This window comes from Sapajus apella, unplaced genomic scaffold (assembly GCF_009761245.1).
Source record: "Sapajus apella isolate SASKATOON/1434 unplaced genomic scaffold, GSC_monkey_1.0 scaffold11, whole genome shotgun sequence".
Classification (NCBI taxonomy): Eukaryota; Metazoa; Chordata; class Mammalia; order Primates; family Cebidae; genus Sapajus; species Sapajus apella.
In genome coordinates, this window is record NW_022436951.1 from 19,663,026 (window position 1) to 19,681,690 (window position 18,665).

The 18,665-nt window shown below is 36.9% G+C and overlaps 1 protein-coding gene across 1 annotated transcript in view; it reads left to right on the forward strand.

Moving 5' to 3' along the window:
- CDH12 (cadherin 12) overlaps positions 1-18,665 on the forward strand; it is a 1,125,215-nt gene that overhangs the window by 330,222 nt on the left and 776,328 nt on the right. The gene's annotated exons all lie outside the window — the stretch shown is intronic.

The following is an 18,665-nucleotide window of genomic DNA, read 5'->3' on the forward strand; positions in this document are numbered from 1 at the left end:
ATCAAGGTGAACTTTAAAATGACAGTGCTTGTCTAAGATGGCAATGCTCCTACTTTGACAATACTACTATATTAAATACTTTTAAGATTTTATAAACATATTGTTTTTATTTAGAGTTTAAACTTTCTCCTACGCCAATTGGAGTGAATTTGTTTGCTTCTTTTTACTCTTCTAAGTATCTCCAGTGGGTTCTTTGTTCACCTCACAGTTTAGCAGAAGCATTCTTACCCAGTTGATGGCTGGATATAAAGAACATTTCTTTACTGATACGTAATCTTGTTACCTTTATAGTTTTGCTTGATGTGCATATTACTAAAAGTTTCAGCCTGCTTTAATGCTCATTTTCTATTAATGACACCATAAGAAAATGTCTATGTCTCAAGGTCATAATAAAACATGCTTATTTGGTCTCCAGGATTCAGAAGCAAAGGCCCTTGGTGTGTCAGCTCTGATGGGGTCAAAGCCAAGAGTTGGGTCTTTAATCTTTTTAATGAATTTTGAATATTCTTTTTAAAATGCAGTGTTATTTCTGTAGGTCACACAGGAGGCCATTTACATCAGAAAAAATCATTAAAAAAAAAGAAAGCTAAGGAGAGGTTTTTGTTCAGTCAAGTGGATTCAGAGCTGAGCTAAGCATTGAAATGTGTAGCTTAAAGTTCATACAATTAACCTGCAATATAAATAAACAAAAATTATTTCATGGTCCTCCAACAAATTGAGCTTTTCACCACTAGTTTAGGGGTTTTTAGCTCTGAACTGTTAGTTATACATATTTTCTAAATTCAAACATTATGTTATATTCTCTACAGAAATTCCAGGAAAGATGGAGTGTTTTAGGCAGGACAGTCAGTACAACAATACTTTATCAAACTTATTTATGATATTGGGTGCTGCAATATATTAGCACTTATTAGCATAATCCTCAACACCGGAATAACTATATTAGGACCTATAAGAAATACCATTTTTAATATCTGGCAAGTAGAAAAATCTCAGCGAGGCAACTCCACCACTACCACTATGACCACCACCACCACCAATTGCTAACATTTATGGAGCACATGCTACATTTTAATCATCATTTTAACCTCTTTACATTTACTATGTTGAAAGCCCCATAGCAATCATACTAATTGGACACCGTGACCATTTGTTGATGGCAAGGAAACTAAGACACAGAATTATAAGATTGCTTCTCAAGGGCAGAACATTCGTTGTGATGGGGTGAAGTTCAAAGTGAACCCAAAACACATTTGCCACTTGAGAACAAAGAAAATATTAAGTCTTCCCTCGGTATCCACAGGCGATTGGTTCTAGGACTTCCCTCAAATACCAAAATCCAAAGATACTCAAGTCCCTTATATAAAATAGCATCGTTTTTACATATAACCTACATGCATCCTCACATATGCTTTAAATTAGCTTTAGACAAAATGTAATAACTAATACAAAGTAAATGCTATGTACATAGTTTTTATACTCTATTGTTTAGGGAATAATGACAAGAAAAAAAGTCTGTATGTGTTCGTTACCAATGCAAGTTTTAAAAAAATATATTTTTCATCTGCGTTTTGTTGAATCCAAAGATGCAGAGCCTATGGATCCAGAGGGCTGACTGAATTTTCCTAATCCCTCCCCATAGTTATTGTTGTTACCCTAAAGTCTATTGAGGATTTGGTAAGGAAGGATTCTGTGGTCAAATAAACTTAGGGGACGTCTCATGTTATATTTGCTCGTAGAGAAAGCACATTCACATACTAAAGCTCACTTTTCTAATTCATAATTTTTTTTGATCTAGATAATTTTTATTCATTCTTCAGATCGCAGCGATTGCTTTAGCTATCCCCAAAGTCTATTTTCTCCTTCTTCTTATGAATAGAAACCTTAGTTTTTAGCTAAGCTCTTAGCTACCTAGATTTAAAATATACTTCCCAGCCTCCCTCACAAGTGGATATGTACAAGCGACTCAATTTTGGTTGATGGATATAAGTGAATGTGTTAGGTGCAACCTCTGGGTTGCTCCTCACAGTGGAGGGAACGTACCCTCCTCAGAACTTCTTCCTTCAGACTGGGAAGAAAACACCTTCCCTGTTGTTCACAGCCAGCCTGCTTTTCTCATTTACAGTACCTGGCAGGCTTTCGTAGGCATTGATGTTTTGAACCCTGCTCCAGTCCAAACCTCTCCATTCATTCATCTGTGTAGTCAACAAGCGTTAAGCGTGTACCTGCCCAAGGCACTCTGCTAGGTGCTAGGGATGTGATGTTGAATTAGACAGATATGGTTGCCACTCCAGCCCATGACACAGACACCAAACAATGAACAACTTCATTAGAATTCGACAAGTGCCACAAAGGAAAAAGCACAGGGTGCTGTGAGATCTCATCACAAGAGAACATTCTTTCAACCGAGAGAACTATCAGTAAGCACTGGGTTCTGCTGCAAGTGAAAGAAAACCCAAAATAATAGAGGCTTCAACAAGATTGAAGTTATTTTTCACATGTAGGAAGTGTGGAGGTGGGTGGTGCGGAGGCGAGGGAGCAGCACGCCGTCCTCCAGGGCCTGGATCGGGGCTGTTTTTATTTTGTTTCTCTACTACCCTCCTGAACCCAGGAGATGGAGGTTGCAGTGAGTCTAATTCATCATTTTAAAATCATTTAATTTCACATTAGCAAACTAGAATTAAGCTTTTTAAATCAAATTATTTTAAACCCTTTTATCTCACTTACAAAATAGTCATATTAAGAATTCATGCTTTGAATCTACAGAAAACCCTTAGAATTATAATACAGAATCTGTTAGTCTAAATGCATCAAATGTACGATAGATAAAAAATGCAATAGAAATGTAAAAATGGCCTAGTTTTAAAGCATAAAATATATATTATAAATCTATTAAATATAATGTTATATAACAGTAAATTTTTAACAAAAAAAGAGTTCACTATTTTATGGTTATTTAACTGCTAATTACCCCGTTTGAACTATCTAATGCTATCTAAAAAAATCTGAAACTTTGAAGCTTAAAACAGCAATGATTCATTAGTTTTCAATGGCAGGGGACAGATATGTGCATTTTCTGTTCCATTGAGTCCTGGAACCCTGTACTTCTCCATATGGTTTCTCCTCTCTTCCCTGTTCCCTCCTTCCCTTTCTCTTCTTCTCCCTTCTTCCCTCCAACTAGTGTGCTCTCCCTGTCATTTGCAGTCTAACTTGGACATCCTCACAACAGGGTGACATGTCTATAGAAGAAGTAGAGAGCCTGTTTGTGGCTGCGTAGAATAATGGCATTCTCAACAACTTGGATGAGACTGGAGACTATTATTCTAAGTGAAGTAACCCAAGAGTGGAAAAGCAGACATCACATGTTCACACTCATAAGGGAGAGCTATGAGCTATGATGATGCAAAGGCATAAGAGTGACACAATGGACTTTGGGGACTCGGGGGAAGGTTGGGAAGGGGGTGAGGGATAAAAGACTACAAAAGGGTGCAGTATATACTGCTCAGGTGAGGGGTGCACCAAAATCTCACAAATCACCATAGAAGAACTCATATAACCAAACACAATATGTTCCCCAATAACCTGTGGAAATAAAAAAAAATAAAGGAAGTAGAAAGGCTATGTTTGGAAGTCTCATAGCCTTATTTTTGGTACAATCTATTGATTAAATCAAGGGGAGAAGAGCTAGAATCTTTTTCTTGACATGAGAGCACATCAATGCTTCAGTAATTTGCAGCAATTTTTGGAATAAACAATTAAAAATGTTTTCACAGTCTTGAATATGTTTAAAGCATAAGGAGAACCAGACAAGTCAGTTCTTATTGTATATTTTATAGGATACTACTTAGTTCTAGGAAAGTTTCACAAAGCAAGGACTAGAACTTCTACAACTTTGAACATGAGAAATATAAATTTTGTGTCTATATAGATTTTTGAAATATATGTATATAAATCTAAACAAGCACCTAAAAATTCCTCTAAATTTCACTCTTGAAATTTTCATTTAGCTTTCATTAACTTTCTCAAAATTATCCTTATAGCCCAGAAGCTTTCAACTGGGGTCAGTAGAGCCCTTGGGGTGTCCTGTGGAGTTATTACAGGGCTTACCATGCCTGAATTCTAAACCAAATCTGCATCTCAATATTGGAAGGGTGGTGTCTATGCTGTTTTATTGGTTTGTCAATATGAAGCTTCTTTAATGAATTAATTACTTACCCAGGAAGCATGGCTAAAAACCTAACCACACAGCTTTTACTTGGAGAAATACAATTCCTAATAGATTCAATGACTTATTCAAGGTCAAGTAGCAGATCTCTAAGACCTACTTACACAGGAAACAAGCCTCTTCACTGAATTTTTGCTCTTTAAAACTACAGAGTTTTCTTTGTTATAGTTGGTATGACAATAGTGACATTAAATACAGAAAGAAGACTTGTGAGAAACCCAGAAAGACATAGAACAGGGTTTCTTAACCTTGGAAGTATTGATCATTTTATCCAGGTAACTATGAATTGGGCACGGGCTCTCTGGTGCCTTGCAGGATGTTTTATGAACTTCTTTGCTGGGAGCACCCTTCCCCAGCTATGACAACCAAAAATGTCCCCTGACATTGTCAAATCTCCCCCACTTGAGAATCATTGATATAGAGGAAAAACAGTCAATAAATGAAGAAAAAAAAAAAAGGAAACAAATAACAAAGACAGGATGTAATATCCAGGAACATCTATTTTCTTTGATGATTTAGTAGCAACAAAATTTTCAGGATATAACTCTTTAAAGATTCAAATAGGCTAATAATCTGCCCTGTAACTTTTGGACTGTGATAATATTATATTTTTATTTAATATATTTTACTCTTTATGCTTTTATTATTGAGTGGAATAATGGCATTTTGTGATGCAGAAGATAGACATTATTTAGTATTTAAAAGTTTTAATTATATATTTGTAAAACATAGATCACGATCAGCATAAACATGCTGCAAAATCTTTTTAAGGGTTATAATGACAAATTTCACTAATTCAAACATTTTGGGGGATTCGTTTCAGGTTTTAGCTATGCCATGTTAAGATAAATTCACATCTGAGACTTTGTAAGCCAGAAGTCATCAAAAAAGTTAAGAGTAAGAAGAACTCAGCATACTATAGATTTAAAAGTCAGAGCTAGATCTGTCCTTCCCAATGGTAAAATTAAACCAACTCTTAATTCAGCAGAAATTTAAATTAGCAGGAATAGATCTTAAGTAATTTCTGAGCTCTAGAAAGCCTGCCTAAAAGAAAAAGATACAACTAATATGTCTTAGATACAAATCTGATTAAACCCAGATTTTTAAAATATTGCTGAATTGTTATTAGGTACTGTGAAACTGTTGGATAGGAGCAAAATAGATAATATCTGTCATTTATCTGTCAGGACTGTCTATACCAAAGCAAATCAATAGAACTGTTCATTGATTTCTTCAAGCAAACTGTTCAAGCAAATCAAAACTTTCTTAATAGACATCCTTGAAAATGTTCAAAAACATTGACCAGGAAGAGAAGATCCACATGTAATTGTGCCAGACTAGCACCCCAAAGCCAGGCAAGTTGTGTTTGAGTTCCCATCACCCATCACACTTAATATTTTCTCTTCTTCTTTCCCTATTTTCTCATATTTCCCATGTCTTATTCTTATGGAACTCCATGTGACTTGTCCCTCAAAGCCACTGAGATACTGATTTCTTCCTAACTTTATAGGACTTGAGAGATTCCTCTGATAATCGCCGTTCTCAGAATGCCATGCCAGCCATCAGTCCTGCCTGGCGACCCAGAGTCCAGAGACTCTCTGTCACAGTCTCCAGATGTAACCTCAGGCTGCCAGTCATGGTGTGGGAGGAGATGATTTCTGTCTGTGCAGGAGATTGCAGGGAATTTGGGATCTAGCTCCTTCTAATACAGGCTTTCAATCAGTCTTTCTATTTTTACACCACTGTTTCATTACATTGGAAAGGACCGGTAGCCTCCATTTTTGGGTCTTTTCCAGATTCTTTGGTGTGAATGGGACTTCCTTTTGGCATCTGTACCTGTAATCTACATAACATTTTTCTGGTGTGCTAATATTTTCTAAAAATACTATTATAACTGAAAAATATTTTACATATTTTTGCATAATATGTTATATATTAGAATACTTACTCTAAGTTTAGGGTAATATTCATCCCTTCCCTCCCACAAAGGTGCATCCAGTGTTTTGCAGACAAATGAACTGATGGTTTAGGTGCAAATATTCAACAGCTATATTTATAAATGTGGTGTCTACAATAGATGTTTGAATTCAAAGTATTTAAAAATTTGTAGTGTAGGCCGGGCGCGGTGGCTCACGCCTGTAATCCCAGCACTTTGGGAGGCCGAGGCGGGTGGATCACGAGGTCAAGATTTCGAGACCATCCTGGTCAACACGGTGAAACACCATCTCTACTAAAACTACAAAAAATCAGCTGGGCATGGTGGCGCGTGCCTGTAATCCCAGCTACCAGGAGGCTGAGGCAGGAGAATTGCCTGAACCCAGGAGGCGGAGGTTGCGGTGAGCCGAGATCGCACCATTGCACTCCAGCCTGGGTAACAACAGCGAAACTCCGTCTCCAAAAAAAAAAAAAAAAATTTGTAGCGTAGTTGATTTTTTCTCCTTTCAGAGTTTCTTAGGTGTTCTACTGCGTCATTCACTGTAATATGGAAAACACTGACAAAAATTAAAGAAAATATAAACACTAAGATGACATTATAGCATCTATGACAAACCTCATGTCCTTGAAACCCTGCACCCCCTCCCCATCCTATAACCCTTCCCAAAAATATGCCTGACTTCCCCCAAAATGTTTATATAAAGAATATTATAATTAGGCAGAATAATAAAATTGTGCTACAATTATTTGTCTTTAGCATATTGTGATCCATTTTGGGAGGGCATCAGAGGTCAGCAGGAGAAAATCACAGCAGGTGAATAAGTGTTTAAAAATTTGACAACAGTTCTTTTCCCCCGCAAATCATACCTCCACAAAGACTTTCAGAGATATACATATGAATCCATGTAATAAAAAAAGACACCACAAGAAATACATAAGTTCTATAATGAGGAATATAATTTTCAAGAAAAAATATAGCTTAGATGGATGGTCCTTGTTCAGCAATGGAAAAATATGTTAATTTCTTTGTTAATAATAATAATAAATATGCTCTAGATTAACACAGAAGGTGATTTAGAAGTTTGAGTGGAGTTATTTATTATTTACTTGTATAACTACAGCTCTTGAGATGGTAGCGTTTTCTCAGCGTCTTCTTGTTACCAGTGATAAAACTGAATTTTAAAGTACATTATTGTTTTCATCAATAATGTTAGTTCTAAGATGATTTAAAAAATTCATTCAGTCATTTCTGGAAAGTTCAATTTAAACTATTAAATATGGCTATTATCTTTCACTAGAAAAGAAATTGTACTTTAAAGTTCAAACTTAGCAAACTGAGAATTTGAATGAGGTAGGTATTTTTAGTGGACTAATTTCTTCAAGGAAAGGATACTTCTATGCATTTAGCAAAACATTAGACCTCTTTAAACTCTGCCCCTCTACAAATGTCTGAAGCAAATATATTTTAACAGACTTTAAGTTGATTTTCTATCTTTTATTTCAAGTGAGTTCATGTAAAATTCATATAGATTAATGTGGATGTAAATATATGAAAAAGCAGAATTAGGAAAAAATGAAAAGCATATATGCTCTTACAGATATTTTTCTAATGTTACCTCTTCTTAGAATTTCATTTTCTAGAATAAAGATGAGTAATTTAGCCGGGCGCGGTGGCTCAAGCCTGTAATTCCAGCACTTTGGGAGGCCGAGGCGGGTGGATCACGAGGTCAAGAGATCGAGACCATCCTGGTCAACATGGTGAAACCCCGTCTCTACTAAAAATACAAAATATTAGCTGGGCATGGTGGCACGTGCTTGTAATCCCAGCTACTCAAGAGGCTGAGGCAGAAGAATTGCCTGAACCCAGGAGGCAGAGGTTGCGGTGAGCCGAGATCGTGCCATTGCACTCCAGCCTGGGTAGCATGAGTGAAACTCCGTCTCAAAAAAAAAAAAAAAAAAAAAAAAAGATGAGTAATTTAATTATCTTACTTTGCAAGCCACAAGTAAGGAACTTACACTTTGGTGGTTTGAATTTTACTTAAAATTGCTTTAACATGCTTCTTTAACTTAATATTATCTAACAATTTCCAGTAGGAATGAAAAAGTTCAAGATTTAAATTTCAGTTATTATGGTAGCATATGGAAAACTGGAATCCTAAGCTTCATTTCATTATTTTAGTATTCTGTTTAGTCTTTGAGTCATCTCAGTGTGCTGCTGCCCAGAAGAACTTTCTACGGGTGGCACATTTGATAAGTCAGCAGATTGTGAGCCTACAGAGAGTCCTTTCATGCTGAACATCCATTGCCATTAGATAATGAAATTGAATGATGTTTTTGAAATAAAGGAGAAAGCAATGTTTTTTCTTTCTCATTGCCAGTATCTGGCACTGACATGAACATAGCCAATGTCTCTAAGCCTTGCCCCAGTCTAAAGAGGACTGTGATGGTCAATTGTATGTGTTAACTGGGCCACAGGCTGCCCAGACATTTAGTTAAAGATTATTCTGGATGTGTTCACAAGGGTGTATCTGGATGAAATTATCATTCTAATCAGTAGACCTAGTAAAGCAAATTGCACTCCGTAATGTGAGTAGGCCATATCCAATCAGCTGAAGGCCTAGGTGGAACCAAAAAGCTGACTCGCCCAAAAGTAGGTGGATTCCTCCTGCTTGACTGCCTTGATCTGGGAAAAAGTTTTTTTTTTCCTGCCACTGGATTAAACGGAAAAATTAGCTTTTTCGGGATCTTGAGCCTGTCAGAATTTAGGCTAAAACTACATTCTTTCTCTCCCGGTTCTCAGGGCTTAGCACTCAGACTGGAAGTCTACCATTGGCTCTCCTGGGTCTCCAGCTTGCTGATTGCAGATCTTGGGACTCATCAGCCTCCATTATCATTTGAACAGGTTTCGTTTCCTTCCTTCCTTCCTTCCTTCCTTCCTTCCTTCCTTCCTTCCTTCTTTCTTTCTTCTTTCTTTGTTTCTTTCTTTTCTTTCTTTCTTTCCTTCTTTCTTTTTGAGATGGAGTCTTGTTCCGTCCCCCAGGCTGGAGTACAGTGGCGAGATCTTGGCTCACTGCAACCTCCACCTCCCAAGTTCAGACAATTCTCCTGCCTCAGCCTCCCTAGTAGCTGGGACTACAGGTGCATGCTACCACACCCAGCTAATTTTTTGTATTTTTAGTAGAGATGGGATTTCACAGTGTTAGCCAGGGTGGTCTCCATCTCCTGATCTCATGATCCACCCGCCTCAACCTCCCCAAGTGCTGCTGGGTTTGCAGGCATGAGCCACCACACCCAGCCTTGAACCAGTTTCTTATAATAAATCTCTCTCTCTCTCTCTCCACACACACACACACACACACACACACACCACCTTCTATTGGTTTTGTTTATTTGGGTAACACTGCGTAATATAGATTTTGATACTAGAAGTAGTCTAGAGCGAGATCATTTTTAAAATGAGTTTTCTGAATTGGTTTTGGGTTTCTAGAATTTGCTCTTTGATCTAGTTAGATTTAATGATGCTAATGATTCTATGTTCCTTAGTAAAGAGAAGGCTGGTTGTCCATGATGTGCTCTGTTAATACAGATACACAAAATATCATCAGTGGCACTCCTATCAATCACTTATAAGAGTCAAAGAAATTGGTACTGTGTATCTGATACTTTTGAACATTTTTCTCAAACTAAAAAAATATAATAAGATTGGCTGGTCACTCCTAATGTTGCTGGACATGTGGAGAAAGACAGTGATGAGCTTAGAAGCTTAAATTTCCAGCTTAAGCACTGCATAAATGACCTGAAAACTTCTACGTGTCCCCTGAAGGAGTCCATTATCCTCTAGCTACAGGATAAAATAGCCACAGATCTGAAATTGCTGAATATCAGGTACAGAATCTCATTCTGAATCACAATACAAGTTGAGTTCTCAGACTCACAGGGCCTCTAATGTTAAAATGAGGGTATCAGCTGAGAAGGAATGTGATCCTGGAAGCTGGAATGGGAATATGTGGAAAGTATTGATGAAGCTCAGGACACTGAGACCCGAAATTCTCAGTAGACGAGATCTCTCCACCACCAGCGGAAGCAGCTTCCCAACTCACAGTGGAAGTGACTTCCCCACTTTTCAGAGTGAATTAATCCTGAACTGGCTAAAGGAAACTATAACAGCCTCAAGCTATGACCATCCTTCTTTGCTTCTAGGCCTCTAACTAGTCTGAATTCTACACAGGGCCCTAAAGGTTAGGTACAAAATGTGGTTCATGAGGAGACGTGCTATAATCCAAGACAACCCCTTGAGTTTTCTAGTTTATACAGGTAGAAACTCAGGAAACATGTGGAAATGGATGTGAAGAGTATGGAATAGCAGCAGATGCAACATAAATTTGGATCAGGAAGAAAATTATTGATAGGATCTCACTTAGCAGAGATTCTACATTTAGTGTTGCAGCTCAGGGAGTTCAAAAGGGCTCTAACTATTTGGTTGTTTGGCTAAAACATGGACCGAAAGACCACCCATACTGAGCAAACTGAAGTGCCTAAGCTGACTTGGCTCAATGTAGAGGAAGGGATTCCAAAGTTTAGTAACATTAGAATGTTAGAGTACATCTGCCATTTAAGACCTAGTTGCCTAACCTGAGAGGGTTTAGAATACATACCTTCTACCATAAATTCAGCTGTGATTGACAAATTCGTGAGGGGTGCCCTGGCATCTTTGAAGTGCTCTGCAATCACTCTTCTCTGTAAGCCAGACCTCACAGTGAAAACTGAAGTCAATGTGGATGTGGTGACCATAATGGACAGCACAGTCAAAGCGATAATCAGAGTATTCTGACTTGCACAGACCAATGACATTGGTTCGGTCATCAGTGTCTTCCTAGAAGTAAAACAGGAAGCCTATTAAATTCTTCCTTGACTTAGTTATAGAACTCTGAAAGCAGCCAAGTTTTCAGTTAAATGACGAAAGTCTAGCCTGAACTTTAAAATGGAGAGTCATGGCCTCTCAATCAACCCCCAAATGTAAGCCAGTTTATAGACCCAGCACCCCTTGAATAGAGGAGAGGACAAGTACGCTTGAAGAAGGACTCCAGAACAGTGCCAAGAATTTATAACATTAGTCTTTCTTTTACCCCCTCCCAAAGGGACCTGAAAACTTTTAGCAGTTGAATTGTTCTTTGCAGAAAATGAAATGAGAAGAACTTGTGGGAACTCTTGACAGGGGTTCTGAAATGAAACTAATTCCACGAGGCTCAAAACATAACTGTAGCTCACCAGTCAGAGTAAGAGCTCATAAAGGTATAGGATCAATGGAGTTTTAGCTCAAGTTCACCTTATAGTAGGAACAGCAGGTCTCTGAACCCACCATGGGGTTATTTTCCGAGGTGGGAAATGCATAATTGTAATACACAGACTCAGTAGCTGACAGAATCCACACATTGGTTCCTTTACCTGTAGTGTCAGGTATATTATGGTGTAAACGGCCAACTGGAAGCCACCAGAACTGCCTCTACCTAGGAAAACTGTAAACTAAAAGCAATATCACACCTCTGGAGGGACTGCAAAGATAAGTGCCACCATCAAGGATTTAAAGATGCAGAAGAGGTGGTGATTCCCACCATATCCTCATTCAACTCGTGGCCAGTGCAGATGACAGATGGATCTTGGAAAATGACAGTGGAGTATTAAAAGCTTAACCAGGTGGTGACTTAAATTGCAGCTACCGTACCAAATGTGTTTTCATTCCTTGAACAAATTACCACATTCTCTAATAATTGACAGGCAGCTATTGATCTGGCAAATGGCTTTCTTCCTCTGTACCCATCAATAAGGACCGCTAAAAGTAGACTTCTTTAAGCTGACAGAGCCAGCAATACACCTTGATTGTCCTATTTCAGGGGCCTGTCAACTCTCCAGGTCTATGCCCTAATTTAATATGCAGAAATATTGATCACCTTTTCCTTCTGCAAGATATCAAACTGGTCTATTACCATTGATGACATTATGCCAATTTGACCTGTGTTACAATTGAATCATGCATAAGTCAACATGGAAATTTCAGTTTTCTTTTTTTTTTTTTAAATTCAGGAAGTAATGTTGGCTTTGTCCTTTGTGAACAAGGCCTCTATTTTGCACATATTTTATAGATCTAGTTAATATATAAAACACTGAATGTTAGTAGACTAACATATTATAGACATTCTGTAAACATTTTTCAAATTAGTGAATAAATGAGTAAAGGCTCTTTGGCTTTGAGGAAGAAAGATGTATGCAGGCCACTATAAGGCAGACAAGTATAGATACTTCCCTGAAACATAGAGTGGAATTGATGCTCTGCTAGGAACCACGTAAAGAAATAAATACTGTAAGTTTCTCTCTAATATGCTTCCTTCTCATCTAGGTCATGATTTGTTAATCCTCCCTGTATTCTAGAATTTATCAGCTAGGGGGAACCCATTCTTGACTTAGGTAGTTATGCTTATAACTTTTGGGTATTTCCTTTAACACCGGGTTTGGAAAAATCTATTCTTAGACTCTATGACATGCAATTTCTTTCCCTTCCTACCCAGTATACACATGTAGAGCCCACAATTGCTTCTCTGAGGGGGAGCCCGTGGCAAGAAAAGGTGAATACAAAGAGAGAAGGGGAGAAAGAGAAAGACTAGAAATAAGGCGTGGGGAGTTACATGCCAGTTATCAGCATGTGAGTTAAAATTTTCTTAGTCATACTAGAACATCTTTCATGCATTTCAGTTCCTTCCTTCCTCCCTCCCTCCCTCCCTCCCTCTCCCTCCTTCTCTCTCCCTCCCTCCTCTTCCCTTCCCTTCCCTTCCTTTCCTCCTCCCTTTCTCCCTCTCCCCCATCTCCCTGTCTTCTCTCTCTGTCTCTCTCCCCAGAAACCATACATTAGCCCATTTAATTAGGAACCAGCTTTTTAAAGGCATACCATTGCTTCCTGATGTAGATAGTTTATCCACCAATAGCCCCTGCCCCATTCTACCGAGTTTAACTTGGTCATGGTCATGTGATTTGTTTAGCTAAACACAATATGAGATGTGACATGCGTCACTGGGTAGACATACAATATGAGCAAGAAAGATGACTTAGTGTCATAGCCCACTCTGATTTGAAAGCCTGTGTTGCTACAATATATGCAGCATGGTCTATTCTGACACTGCAGCATTCATACATTTTCCAGTTATCCTATGTGACCGAACACCCTCAGTTCAATATGAAGTCAAATAAAATGTCTGTTTATGCTGTCAATTAAAGAAAAAAAATGTTTCCTATGATATATGCATGTCACATGTTTACAAGTTGTATAGTGTATAGTTTCAGTGCTTGGTCATTTTAGAATATAGTAGGGTATGTTAGACAATGAGACACATAATTGCCATAAAAGATGCGCAAACTGGTGTTTCCAAAGGGAAAGGGATTATATCCCCGTGGGGAATTAAATAAAATCAGTCAAAGAGGAGCTAGAATGTGAAATGAGTCTTGAAGAATGGGGAAAAATTTTAAATGCTAGAAATGATAAATGAGGTCAGGTGTGGTGTCTCACACCTGCACTCCCAGCACTTTGGGAGGCTGAGGTGGGCAGATTGCTTGAATCCAGGAGTTTGAGACCAGCCTGAGCAACAATATGGTGAAACTCTGTCTCTACAAAAAAGATAAAAAACTAGCAAGATATGGTGGCATGTGCCTGTGGTCCCAGCTACTCAGGAGGCTGAGGATGGATCACCTAAGCCCAGGGAGATCAAGGCTACAGTAGGTCATGATGGTGCCACTGCACTCCAGCCTGGGTGACAGAGTGAAACCCTATCTCAAAAAAACAAATAAATAATAATAATAAATGAATGAAGCATAGAAGATTCCAGGTGATGGAAATAGAACACATTTGAGAATTTGGACAGTAGTTTTCACCTCAGCTGGACAGCCAATCTAATGACATCTGACTTAAGTATGGTACCTAGAGTCTTGAAATGAAATTGGATATATAATCCAGGGCCATATGCTAGAGAACTAAAGATGTTAGGGTAGAAGGAAACTAATTAAATAGGCTTGGAAGATATTAACGATGTTTGAAGAAAAGAGAATTATATGAGGCAACCTATAACTTAAAAATGTTATCTGGATTAAATTTTTAAAGTGATGAGAGAAGTGAAGATATTAAAAAAGTAAATAATAAAATGAGGATCCATAAGGATTGACCTGCAGCAGCAACAGGATAAGAAGGAGGACACTATCAATAATGGTGGAACATGGAACCTGAAATATTTGATATTTGCAAAAACGAATTGAGGGGGAGAGCAAAATTAATAGCTCAAGACACTGAAAAGTGAGTTCTAGATGGCTGTAAAATGCATTCTCTAGTATATGTGCATGAGTTTGTTTTAGACCAACTTACATTTTAATGGTTAGGAGTTTATTCAGGAAAAGATGTCAAACAGTCTGTTGAAAATGGAAAGAAAAGAAACTGGAGCCTGTAGAGCATATATAGATATTAAATCTGCATAAGATTTGAATATACAAAAGTAAATGAGATTCCCATGGAAGAGAGTATAAAAAAAGTACAAATATGATGTAAAATCAGCACCACCCCTTTCTTTAAAGAAATCAGAAAATAAATTCTAAGAAAGGATAAAGAAAAGCTAAGGAAGAGTTTTCAAAGTCAAGAGAGGAATTACCAACATGAATTTCAACATAAAGATCCAGATACCTAGTGCTAAAGCCAATCTGGTGGGATTTCTCCAGAATTTCAGGAAACCCTTGAGAGGTCAATGTCAGCAGAATAAATATGGTAGAAGCTTGAGTACATGAGGTATGATGTCTGAGTGGGTGGCCATGTTGTCAAAGGATGTAGACTTTTTTTTTTTTTTTCAAGAAATCTTTCAGTGAAAGAAATAGAGAAGAAGTGAAAATAGTTTGAGGAGTTAGGGGAATGAGATCAGGTTAGAAAAGACCAATGCATGCTTGTAGGTGGAGGATTAGAAACTAGCAGAATGACAGAAACAAAATTACAGTTGAAGCATGATTCTGGAGTTAGTGAGAAAGGATAGATTCATGAAGATTGCATCAGCTGGTTTAGTGACACAGAGATTATAATATTTTGGATGAAATAATAAGGAATGAAACAGTTCATAGCTATTTGGAATAAGAAGTAAATGAAGTTATAGTAATTCATGTGAGATCTTGTTCAGTGAGTAGAAGGAAGCTTCATGGCCGAAGTCTAAGAAGAGTATGGAAAAATCTCAGTTTAGAGGACAGCGACAATGAAATATGGAAAATCTGACTAGCTATGAGTGTTCAGTGGAATTTTCAGTGGCTGCAAATAACAATAATTTTCCCAAGCAAAACTTAAATGCACCAGAGCAGTAGACGACAATGGACCCAGTTGAGTAGTATGTTAGACTGAGCATGAGCTTTGGAGTCAAATATAAAATTAGATATTTGATGTTCCAATTTAATTTACTGTTAATGAGAACTTGGTCAGATAATATGTTCATGCTGAGCTTTTGATTCCTAATTTATAGTCTGGGATTAATACTTCTACTCTTGTGTGGTTATTTAATTGGGATCAAGACAATATGTGCATTCATAGCATACCAACTATAGTTTACCTGATCTAATTTTAGCTTATGTAATATTTAGTCATCTTCAAATGATGACTGTGTCTTATCAGAACTGAAAAACAATGACTCGCTGTGAAAGAATTAGTGTATAAGGCCATTGATATGAGAAATACCAAGAAATATAACACTTTCCTGATGCACTTAATGACATACCATGTTAATTATTGCTAGTCATGACTAATAGGCAATATTGGACTATAAATATTAATTTCTTCTCAACAACTTCTCCCTAATTTGGTTGAGAACTGTGGGTTTAGTCATCATAAATATAAGTCTTATATAAAGTAGAAAACTCTATTTGGAAGTATCAAGTTGGCTTTAACTTAGGAGTCAGAAATTTATGGGCTACTGGTCAAATCTGGCTAGCCACCTCCTTTCATAGATAGTTTCACCGGAACACACCCACATTCATTCATTTAAGCACTGGCAAATATGGCTGCTTTAAAGGTCACAAGAGTTGCGACAGAGACCCTGTGGCTTGCAGAGCCTAAAATATTTAGTATCTGGCTCCTTACAGAAAAGTTGGCTCATCTTTGTTTTAGCTAATGCACAAATATTGCTATTAAAATAAGACCTAAATGCCATGTTACCATTCTAACAGTTAACATTTGTATTTATTTATGAGGAATCTCTATTACTTTTTAGCATGGTATAGAATACATAGATTAGGCTTTTTTGCTTATTTGGAAGTTGACAGAGGGAAAATATTACATGTCCTTTCTGTACATTTTACTAAAGATCTAACCATAAGTTCCACAACTTTAATATACTTCCTATTCCATTTACCTTATAACATTCAAAGAATAAACTGTTAAACATTATATATACAAACTTCAAACTACCATAAGACTAATAAAATAGATGAGTTTAAAAATGCAATTAATATATATTACTAAGATAAAATGCCATTAAATATTAACATAAAATATTAATTTCTATTAAGGAGTATGCTTACCCCAGCCAATTGCCCATTAAGTTACAAACATATAGAAAGTTCACTATTCCAATTGATAAGATACAAAACACTTCCTTTAGAAATCTTTCCTTTAAATGAGCCCTATATAACCAGAAATATGTAAAAGATATGAAATACACCATCTCCTCTCCTTCTCCTGCCTCCTGCCATGATACAGGACCCTCAGTTAACAAACATGCTTTAGTGAGAAAAATAAAAGAACTAAGAAAAGCAGGCTTGATTGCTCTTCACACAAATAAGGCAATGGAGTTAAAAACATCTAACAGGATGCACAATAAATAACTAACCCAAACCTCATGCAATATACTTACATGTACCTGTAACTAAACAAAGTGTGATTCTTTCTATCTTGTTCATGTCTCCTTGTCAGATATTTCAGTGTGTGTGTGTGTGTGTGTGTGTGTGTGTGTGTGTACAGATACAGATATATCTTAGTCACACTTGTGGTTACATACAAATAACTACATTGAATTTCTAAAACACCAACTAATAAGCCCTGTTTGCTTAATATTATGATCACTGAAGAGTGATGCTTTTCTTACACTTTAGTTGACATCACTAGCTACAGCCTTAAAGTGCTGAGCTCCTTCACCCCTTTATACAGAGACTCTTTCTCATGCTCCAATAAATGTAATTATCTATTTCTTTCTCTATTTTAAGCCAGGTTGGATAAGTAAGACTGCATGACTGTATTATTCATACAAGTACCCATGCCCTGCAAAGTGAATTGTTTTTAAGGGCACCTCCGTAAGTGTTCTTTGGGTTGGTTGGATCTAACTTATTTCCTGGGTTCCTTACAATGGATGTCCTTATGTATAATGAAAACTAAAATGTTTTATCAAAAAATGCTGCATGCATATTTATCTAACCTTGTTCATTTGTGGAATTACATTATGCAACTATACCAATCCCTGCCTTATATAAATGTCAAGCTTCCACTATATTCATGTAAATTTTAAATAGGTAAATAAAAATAAATTTTCATTTAATGAAGTAAAGAATAAATAACAGTCACTATTCACATTGTAGCTTTTGTTATCTATTATGCTGGTGCTGGCTAGGACAGTGAACTTTTCTTCCTCACTCCAGAGATTGCTTTAGTGTTTTTTCTTTTTATCTCTGGACAAATCCTTGTTTCTGCCCCTAAATCTCATAAATAGAATGTAATTCACTTTCCTTTGGTTAAAACTTTTTTTCACCATATAGTAAATTTTAACAAAGAAACATTTTTATATTTCTTAAACCAGAAAGAAATAAAAAGCATGTCTATTATTTTATCAGAATGAATATGCTACCTCTATAATATACACAGGGTATTCTGCATTCCAGGAATGTAATTTACAAACATTATTACATTGCATTTAAACCTCACCACAACTCCATGAACTATATAATATATGTAATTTACAAATAAAGAAATAATGTTTGAACTATACAGTAAAATACTGTGGATCTGAATAGTATTATTCAGGAACTCTGTGTGAATATTAGACATTGTAATTTGAAGCACTCTATCATTCTAATACCAAAGTTCACAACTACCATCATTTGATAGAGGTAATTAAAAATGAGTATGGATACGGAGATGTCTGTAAATTTAAATTGAACGTTGACAAGTTGAATATGGTGAGAGAATTTTACTTTATGTCTTCATGTTCACCCTAAAGTAAAAATTGGCATGGCCTATAGAGAATAAAAATGGTGGTGAAGAATATATAGATACTTTTTAGAAAGCATAAATGATTTAATTGAGCAGCACAGCCCTTAGACTTGGGCAAGGGAGGCCTTTGCTCTTAGTCACATGCCTCTTGGATACTGCCCAGTGCGTGGGACAAGCTAAGACACAGTACCTCAGGAGAGGGCACCCCAATCTGATCTTACATGAGTCCTAGTTGGCAAAATA